This window comes from Borostomias antarcticus, assembly GCF_949987555.1.
Source record: "Borostomias antarcticus genome assembly, chromosome: 1".
NCBI lineage: Eukaryota > Metazoa > Chordata > Actinopteri > Stomiiformes > Stomiidae > Borostomias > Borostomias antarcticus.
In genome coordinates, this window is record NC_140234.1 from 11,623,372 (window position 1) to 11,633,539 (window position 10,168).

Below are 10,168 nucleotides of genomic sequence, written 5' to 3' on the forward strand. Positions count from 1 at the left end.
GTTACTGGAAAAAGTAATATTATTACTGTAGCGCGTTACTGCCCAACACTGCTCGTCACCCCGACTGTCGCCTATCTGCTGAGGTGGCGGGAAGCCATGAGAGGACCGCGCCAAGGGCGGCAAAAGATGCTGCTGACACAGTAGAGACCCCGCACCCACGCTGCACTGACCCCACTCTACCAGCAGGGGGAGACCAAGGATATAGCAGCCTACAGTCAACTTTGCTCCACTTTGACCAGATTTGCACTAGTAAAGTCAGGCCCTATGAGAGTAATTTGCATAGTGGCGTGGTTTGTTCATAGACAGTACATGCCTCAGTGCTCTGGGAGTGTTTATAGCCCCGTGAGTTTAATACTTAATGACAGAGCTGTCCTTCATGACAACAGCACCCACAACAACCATGACTTTAATCACCATCTTCATATGGACTCTTGCCGTCTACATACAAGGTATGGGCCTTCTATGATATACCGTAGTTATAAATGCTTTAACTTCATCCAATTCATGTTTTTAAGTCCAAAGATTCTTTGTTAACATTTATTCCATTCTCTCTTTTACTACCCAGAGATCAGGGGAGAGATCACTGTGACTCAGGCTCCTACAGTGAAAGTTGTTCTCCCAGGACAGATGGTCATGGTTAACTGTAAAACCAGCAGACCTGTAGCAGATCGTTGTCCTGGCTCTTACACCTGTATGGCCTGGTATCAACAGAAACCAGGAGAAGCACCAAAACTCCTGATACCTTATTCAAATAAACTTCAGTCTGGGACTCCATCTAGATTCAGTGGCAGTGGATCTCATAGTGACTTCACTCTGACCATCAGTGGAGTCCAGGCTGAAGATGCAGGAGTTTACTACTGTCAGAGTTTACACTACCCTAACAATGTCTATGTGTTCACACAGTGATACAGAGTCGTACAAAAACCTCCCTCAGTCAGACTGCTCAGTGACTGCTCTGCTACAGCTGGGACCTCCTGCAGGTGCTGAGGGGGAAGAGACAGTGTCATGGAACACTGGTCTTAGTTACACTGAGACGGATCTATCAGTGATGAGGACACATGATGTCAGCTAATCCACACTCATGTCAAAGCACTCCTGAAAACACTGCAGCAGATAGAGTTGTTAATAATACAAAATGGCCACTAAAAAGACAAATCCATAACAATAAGCATTTGTTTGCTAGTAATAATAATAATAATAATAACTAGAAAGTACATTTCCTGGAGAAAATGTGAGGTGGGCTAGCTGCTGCAGTTGTATGTAACAGCTACTGCTAGAACTACTACGGACCAGGCAATCTCCATGCACCCACCGGCGAAGACCGTGCGTCTCTAGCCCAATCAGGGGCTGAGTTGTGGGGTCTGTGGTGTGGACAGTGGCATGGTGGTGAGACTCCGCCCCCTCAGGTCAGAGCTGGTCGAGGACAGTGCACCCCTCTCCAGGCCACCTACCCGCCCGCACCGGTGAAGACCATGTGTCTCTAGCCCACTCAGGGGCTGAGTTGTGGGGCCATGGCGTGGATAGTGGCGTGGGGGTGAGACTCCGCCCCCTCAGGTCAGAGCCAGTCAGGGACAGTGTAGCCCTCTCCGGGCCACCTACCTGACTCAACCGGTGAAGACCGTGTGTCTCTAGCCCACTCAGGGGCTGAGTTGTGGGGCCCGTGGCGTGGATAGTGGCGTGCTGGTTAGGCCCCGCCCCCTTGGGTCACAGCTAGTCGGGGACAGTACAGTGACCTCTTGACAATTTCAATGCATCCACCAATGAAGACTGTGTCTCTAGCCCACTCAGGGGTTGAGTTGTGGGGCCCGTGGCATGGATAGTGGCGTGGTGATGAGACTCCACCCCCTCAGGTCAGAGCCAGTCGGGGACAGTGTACCCCTCTCCGGGCCACCTACCTGACTCCACCATGAAGAAAAAAGGACCACCGCGAGACCACCACGCCACCACGAAGAGAAAGAAAGAAAGAGAGAAAGAAAGAGAAAGAAAGAAAGAAAGAAAGAAGGAAGGAAGGATGGAAGGATGGAAGGATGGAAGGAAGGATGGAAGGAAGCAAGGAAGGATGGATGGATGGATGGAAGGACGGATGGAAGGAAGGAAGGATGGATGAAAGAAAGAAAGCAGGATGGATGGAAGAAAGAAATAAAGAAAGAAGGATGGATGGATGGATGGATGGATGGATGAAAGAAAGAAAGAAAGAAAGAAAGAAAGAAAGAAAGAAAGAAAGAAAGAAAGAAAGAAAGAAAGAAAGAAAGAAAGAAAGAAAGAAAGAAAGAAAGAAAGAAAGAAAGAAAGGAGGATGGATGGATGGATGGATGAAAGAAAGAAAGAAAGAAAGAAAGATAGAAAGATGGATGGATGGATGGATGGATGGATGAAAGAAAGAAAGAAAGAAAGAAAGAAAGAAAGAAAGAAAGAAAGAAAGAAAGAAAGAAAGAAAGAAAGGAGGATGGAAGGAAGGAAGGATGGAAGGAAGGATGGATGGATGGAAGGAAGGAAGGAAGGAAGGAAGGAAAGAAAGAAAGGAAGGAAAGATGGAAGGATGGATGGAAGGAAAGGAAGGAAGGATGTAAGGAAGGATGGAAGGAAGGAAGGAAGGAAGGAAGGAAAGAAGGAAGGAAGGAAGGATGGAAGGAAGGAAAGGAAGAAAGGAAGGAAAGAAGGAAGGAAGGAAAGCAAGGAAAGAAAGAAAGAAAGCAAGAAGGAAGGAATGGAAGGAAGGATGGAAGGAAGGAAGGATGGAAGGATGGAAGGATGGAAGGAAGGAAGGAAGGAAGGAAGGAAGGAAGGAAGGAAGGAAGGAAGGAAGGAAGGAAAGAAGGAAGGAAGGAAGGAAGGAAAGGAAGGATGGAAGGAAGGAAAGATGGAAGGAAGGAAGGAAAGGAAGGATGGAAGGAAGGAAAGAAGGAATGAAGGAAGGAAGGGAAGGAAGGAAGGAAGGAAGGAAGGATGGAAGGAAGGATGGAAGGAAGGATGGAAGGATGGAAGGAAGGAAAGGAAGGAAGGAAGGAAGGAAGGATGGAAGGAAGGAAGGAAGGAAAGAAAGAAAGAAGGAAGGAAGGATGGAAGTACGGCAAGGAAGGATGGAAGGAAGGAAGGAAAGAAAAGGAATGAAGGATCGAAGGAAAGGAAGAAAGAAAGAAGGAAGGGAAGGAAGGATGGATGGAAGGATGGATGGAAGGAAGGAAAGAAAGGAGGAAGGAAGGAAAGAAAGGAGGAAGGAAGGATGGAAGGAAGGAAGGAAAGAAAGAAGGATGGAAGGGAAGGAGGGAAGGATGGATGGATGGATGGAAGGAAGGAAGGATGGAAGGAAGGAAGGAAAGAAGGAAGGAAGGATGGAAGGAAGGGGAGGATGGAAGGATGGAAGAAAGGATGGAAGGAAGGAAGGAAAGAAGGAAGGATGGAAGGAAGGGAAGGATGGAAGGAAGGAAGGATGGAAGGAAGGAAAGAAAGAAGGAAGGGAAGGAAGGATGGAAGGAAGGAAAGAAAGAAGGAAGGAAGGGAAGGAAGGATAGAAGGAAGGAAGGATGGAAGGAAGGATGGAAGGAAGGAAAGGAAGGAAAGGAAGGAAAGGAAGGAAGGATGGAAGGAAGGAAGGAAAGAAAGAAAGAAGGAAAGATGGAAGTAAGGGAAGGATGGAAGGAAGGATGGAAGGAAGGAAGGAAAGGAAAGGAATGAAGGATCGAAGGAAAGGAAGAAAGAAGGAAGGGAAGGAAGGAAGGAAGGATGGATGGAAGGATGGAAGATAGGAAAGAAAGGAGGAAGGAAGGATGGAAGGAAGGAAGGAAAGAAGGATGGAAGGAAGGGAAGGAAGGAAGGAAGGATGGAAGGAAGGAAGGAAGGAAGGAAGGAAGGATGGAAGGAAGGAAGGAAGGAAGGAAAGAAAGAAGGAAGGAAGGAAGGATGGAAGGAAGGGAAGGATGGAAGGATGGAAGGATGGAAGGATGGAAGGAAGGATGGAAGGAAAGAAGGAAGGATGGAAGGAAGGGAAGGATGGAAGGAAGGAAGGAAGGATGGAAGGAAGGATGGAAGGAAGGAAAGAAAGAAGGGAAGGAAGGATGGAAGGAAGGAAGGAAAGAAAGCAAGAAGGAAGGAAGGAATGGAAGGAAGGAAGGAAGGATGGAAGGAAGGATGGAAGGAAGGAAAGAAGGAAGGAAGGAATGAATGAATATGAATGCTACCACAGTAGTCAATAAAGGGTGCCTGTACAGAGAGCATGCACGTGTCCCCAAATTCAAATCCCAACTGACACTGAGCATCCTCTCATTCACTTCAATGGAAAGGCATGTTGGCTTCAGACAGCTCTCTCTCAAAAAGTATAAAGGTCACAGCCTAGATTTTGACACCGTATGAATCCTGAGAAAATGCTGAACATTTTAGGCTATTATATGTCCTTGTAGCTTAAAAACTGTAGGCATGGCGACGAGTTAGAAAAAGAGTAAAAATGCAAAATTAGCAGCTCAAAAGCTAGAGTGCGTTGCCATACGTTTCAATGAGGAGCGCAGTTGCCGAACAAATTGTCATACAGCGAAAACTATAAGTCACACTGCTTAGATACTTACATTGTACGAATCAGCAGAGTTGTGTGAATGTTTTGATGTATAATATGTGTGTGAGCTTTCAAAACTGTAGGAGTGCCAGCAGTTTACAAAATGTGTGAATATTTTCAAAGCAACTGCTGCCACCACTCTAAAAACATAACATTTCTGAACATTCCAAAAGAATTTCAAGCAGTTTCAATAGGACAAAAAAATGTTTTAAAAGTTAAATTTCTTAAAAACTATAACAAATATCAAAAATCTGAATGGATCCGTTCAAGAGCTGAACGTCATGAACATTTTAAAGTTTGAATGAAGTTTCTAGCACAAAGTATGAAGAACTAGTTAACGTCCAAAAAAGCGGGGAGAATAATAAAGAAAGAAATAGTGGGAATATCACAAGTTGGGCTAGCTTCTGCAAGCTAGCCCACCTAATAATGCATTTTATTTCAAGGCGCCTTTCATAACACCCAAGGTCACCGTACTTTGATAGAAATTTCAGGGCCTACACAAAGAGATAGGTTTCAGCTGTTCTTTACTGCCCCGGCCACCCTTGTATCAACCTACTGACCTCCTTTGAAGCTTGTAATAACAGACCTCTGCCTGTGCATTTCTTAGTTTACGGCAGGATAACCTCTCCAGGATTAAATCTGGCATTCACAGTACATTGTTAAAAATACGTAAACACAGACACAGCATTTACAAAGTTACAACATATAGACAACATACAACAAATAAAATCTGTTCATTCTGAATATCTGTCTGTCTATTATGCACATTTACAAATACTACCTTTACAAATACTTCTTCTAAAGTCTCTTTAACATGAAGACTTGCGAGGAAGTCACCACTTACTGTACGTTTCTGTGTTACATGAATCTCAGATATGATTAGATGACTCACAGTACCCCTCTCACATCTGGCCCAGTCCAGGGTATTTTAGGCAGTGAAACAGTTCAACTGGTAGACTGGGAGCTGTGGGAGGGAAAGGGAGATTTGCATAGGCAGGGTGGGGAGGATCTGCTACTCCCAGAATAGAGCAGCACTGTCACCAGATGTTCTCCTGCTCACAGAGGCGTACAAAGGCGGTTTATGTTTTATTAATCTTACAAAATAATTGAAATACTTCAAATCATTGAAATTACAACATACATTACCGGCCTATGTTATTATAGTAAGCTGTCCTATAAAGCTATACTGTATGTGGTGTAATTACAGCTACTTTAAGTAGAAATGCTGAATAATGAGTTTGGTTCCAATACGAGAGATAAACACCAATGTTTGCGATATTTCACATTTGAATTGTGTTATCGGAAATGATTGCTAGTATGTACCTCTATCTATGTGTGAACTATTTCTGTCATCAGATTTTAAGATAATTCATTTTTGTTGTACCTTAAAATGTGTTTGTCCACAAAATGCAATGATATCTTAAACATTCATGTCAATGTAAAATAACTGACATTTCTCAAAATGGATATCGTTTTGCTCTTTAAATGTTAACCTGTATTGTGTTGGCTTTAGATGCCATCGGCTATTCAATTCTGGCACCAATAATGTACTGTAAACCTACAAAGATACATGACAGCAAATCATGATTTTCCTCAATAAGACCAAATACACTTCTGTATGGTTCAAATCTTTATTGTCTTCCAAACAAAGAAATACAGGCATAAAAGCGAAGCACCTATGCAGAGTGAATAGTGACCAACAGCAGAGCACATCAACACTAGCACTGATAAGACTTCAGTGTACAGAGTAGAGTGACACTGGGACTCTAGCAAAGCTCCATGTTAGTCTCCATGTGAGCCATCAGTAGGATGGAGAATGGCTGAGCGCAGAGCAGAGGACTCTGCCCCTCTCCACAGGGGGGGGGGGGGGCTACTCAGAACACTGGTCTCTCCTCAGTGTGTGAGTGACCGGAGACTGGGAGCTCTGCTGGGCCTCACAGGTCACCTGCAGCGCCTTGGTCCACTCCTGGGCAGTGAGAGTCAGGGTGCTGCTCCAGCTGTACAGGCCGTCCTGGTCCAGGAGCCCCCCGCTGGCCTCCTGGCTCTTCCTGCTGCTCCCGTCCACTTCCCAGCTGATGGTCCAGTCTGAGGGGAAGCCCTTGTTGGCCAGACACATCAGCGTGGCTGAACTCTTACTGGACAGCTCCTCACCAGAGGGGGGCAGGACCGTCAGGGTGGGGGCACGCTGACCTGGACACAAACACAGCGCATCCGTTAATGAAAATATACAGCAGATTATATAGTGGTGTTTTTTTTGGGGGGGTGTATGTAGTCTATTTAAACTAAACTTTATTCTCAATTAAATTCTAAAGAAATCCATTCAGCCTATAATTTACTAACATGACGATGGAATATTTTGACAGAGAACAACATTAATACAAACAATAAACACGTTATGTAGGCCTAATTATAAAAAATACATTCTACCTTCTAACAAGTGGAAGACCACACATGAATAAATACTTTCCTACAAATACTTCAGTAAAGCAATTAAAGTTTTGTATTTGAAATTCTGAAATGCTGAATTAAAGCAGTTTCCTGCACCAAATGTGAGATAAAAACATTTCAGATCTATAAACAGAACAAGCAGCGTGAGCAACTATGAACACAATCAAACTTTTAAATGAGAAAATCATACTAATGATGTAAAATACATTTTTAAGAAGGTTCTGAGGCTCTGTCAATGCTGTTTATGATCAAACCAGCCAACTGTATTTAAAGAAGAAACAAAAAATAAAGTTTATCATCCCCCATAAATATATGTGAAGTGTCAGGCTTTCAGAAAGTTGAATTGATCAGATATCAGTAAGGTTTGTCACTTACCTCCAACATCCAGTTTGGTGCCGCCACCAAAAGTGTACCACAGTGATACGATTCCTATTACTGCCTGTACAAAAACCTCCCTCCTGTTCCAGATAGCTACACCAGAGGTTTTCTACTCTTTGGTGGAATTTAAAAGATTGCACTCACAAGAAATATTCAAACGGTATTCTATTCATAAAATGTACAAAAAAAAAACGTTAAAAAAATCTTGAAAAAAAAAATGTGTATAAATAAAAAAACATAATTGTTAAAAAAGAAAAGACAAACGAACTCAGTGATGTGTAACTACAGAGAAGATTGAAAAGTTATTTTCATCAGATACTTACTTCCAACTTCCAGTCTGGTGCCTCCACCAAAAGTCCACCACAGTGATTGACTCTGGTTAAGTCGCCGTACAAAAACCTCTCTGTGTTGAGGTGCTGCAGCTCTACCAGATCACACAGCTGCTGTCTGCTTCAACCAAGACACACTATACAATAATACTGAACACTACTGAACACTGTACTTATGTACACTATACTACTGTCTTCAATAGCATGTGAAGTGTTGATTGAGTTCAGTCTTTAGTGCATTTGTAAGGCCAAACTTTGGTGAACTATTTCAAGTGTTGTCCTCATCAGAGTCCATAACAACAGAGCAGCCAGGGTCCAGCATTAGATCCAATGTTTGTATTCCTCCATATTGTCCATAGGACAGAGAGCAGCAGCAGCGGTGATAGTGATCCATGTTGTATATTCCTTTATTAACGATGCTGATCCCAGACTTATGACTGTAACAGTGGTGCTGAAGTCACAGAGGACAGATGCCACAGAGAATCCCAGCAGCTTTAGTTCACACAAGTGTTCACTGACTGATTTGAGGAACTCAGAGTCCAAGCATGAGTGAACAGACTATTTCTAACGTATATGACTGCAGGTGCTAGTTTAAGTGACCGTTCCAATTTATCTGTAATTCATATCAATGTGTCAACCTCTTATAATACTTTGGACTTACTAGTTACTACAAATTAAAGAAACCTTATCTTCTTGCAAGGCCGGTCTGTCTATAATGCAGCCTGTCAGGCTCACACTGTGCATTGTGTCATGTTTTGATCACTAAATCAACTTCCTTCTATCAAATGAATGTCACACAAATGAGTGCAATATACATTGACATTGCAGGGATTCTAGACACATATAATTGAATTCACAGTATATTTAGCATCTGCCCTTTGCGTGTGAGTTGAGTTCAACATTGTTGTAACACACGTGTGTTTGTATCAGTTATGAGAACATTTGCATAGAGAGGACGCTTTGCGTAGATATCATATGCTTTGGTGTTTCTGAGTGTTTATAGCCAGGGCTGTTCAACCCTTGTTATTCACTGAAGCTAAAACTCAGGACAACCATGTCTTTAACCTTCATGTCCATCGTGTCACTGGCAATGTTCACAAAGGGTAAGTATTTTGATTTAAATTCCACTTCAAATTATTTCAATTTGAAAATATCAAAGCACAGAACCTTGATTGTGAGAAAGAAAGTGATGTGATGATAACAATAACACAACGTCTTCTTTAGTCAAATAATTCAATGTCCATCTTCTACTTTTCTCATCAAAAGTTAATCTTTCACTTTTCTCCGGGTGCTCAGGTGACATCCTGCTGACCCAGAGTCCTGAGGTCGTTGCAGTCCAGCCTGGACAGTCGGCCACGCTCAGCTGTAAAGCCAGCAGTGCCATCGATGAAGACCTAGCCTGGTACCATCAGAGGCCTGGACAAGCTCCGAAATTCATCATAAACTTTTATTCTTCCTTTACGTCAGGCAGATATCAAGGCTCTGGATATGATATTGATTTCACGTTAAGAATTGCTAACGTCCAAAGCGAGGATGCAGGAGATTACTACTGTCAGCAGCATGAAGCTACGCCGTTCACACTGTGATACACAGCCGTACAAAAACCCTCCAGACTAGGAGGAAGAACCCTGGATTACATCTGCTCTCTGGAGAATAGCTCACACCTTTATCTCCACTCTACATAAACACTACAATTATCATTATCGGAAGAAATATTATTATTATTATTATTATTATTATTATTATCATTATTATAGTATTATAGAATAATTCATAATAGGGCTGTTGAATGTTTTCCATTTAAGTGACCAGGATTGAGGTAAGAGCTATGAATTCACAGCGTGAACATAACATCTATGAATACGTTCATAACTAGGTTTATATTTCAGAAATCAACAATCATCATTATATTACTCTAAAACATCATTATATTACTCTAAAACTATATGGAAATAATAATTGGACAGAGGGACATGTGATTTCCATGGACACCAAGAAGATCAACAATGGGGATCCAGATGAAGTAGATTAATTCCACACTTACCTGGGACTGTCCCTGGAGCTCTGACCTGTCCCTGGAGCTCTGACCTGTCCCTCTGACCTGTCCCTGGAGCTCTGACCTGTCCCTCTGACCTGTCCCTGGAGTTCTGACCTGTCCCTGGAGCTCTGACCTGTCCCTCTGACCTGTCCCTGGAGTTCTGACCTGTCCCTGGAACTCTGACCTGTCCCTCTGACCTGTCTGACCTGTCCCTGGAGCTCTGACCTGACCTGTCCCTGGAGCTCTGACCTGTCCCTGGAGCTCTGACCTGTCCCTGGAGCTCTGACCTGACCTGTCCCTGGAGTTCTGACCTGTCCCTGGAGCTCTGACCTGTCCCTCTGACCTGTCTGACCTGTCCCTCTGACCTGTCCCTGGAGCTCTGACCTGTCCCTGGAGCTCTGACCTGACCTGTCCCTGGAGCTCTGACAT

The 10,168-nt window shown here is 43.4% G+C and overlaps 1 gene segment (V, D, J or C); it reads right to left on the bottom strand.

Moving 5' to 3' along the window:
* Positions 1-6,416: 6,416 nt before the first annotated feature.
* Positions 6,417-10,168, bottom strand: LOC311308355 (Ig kappa-b4 chain C region-like). The segment is given in 2 exons: positions 10,105-10,168; positions 6,417-6,736 (listed from the first exon to the last, which is right to left on the bottom strand).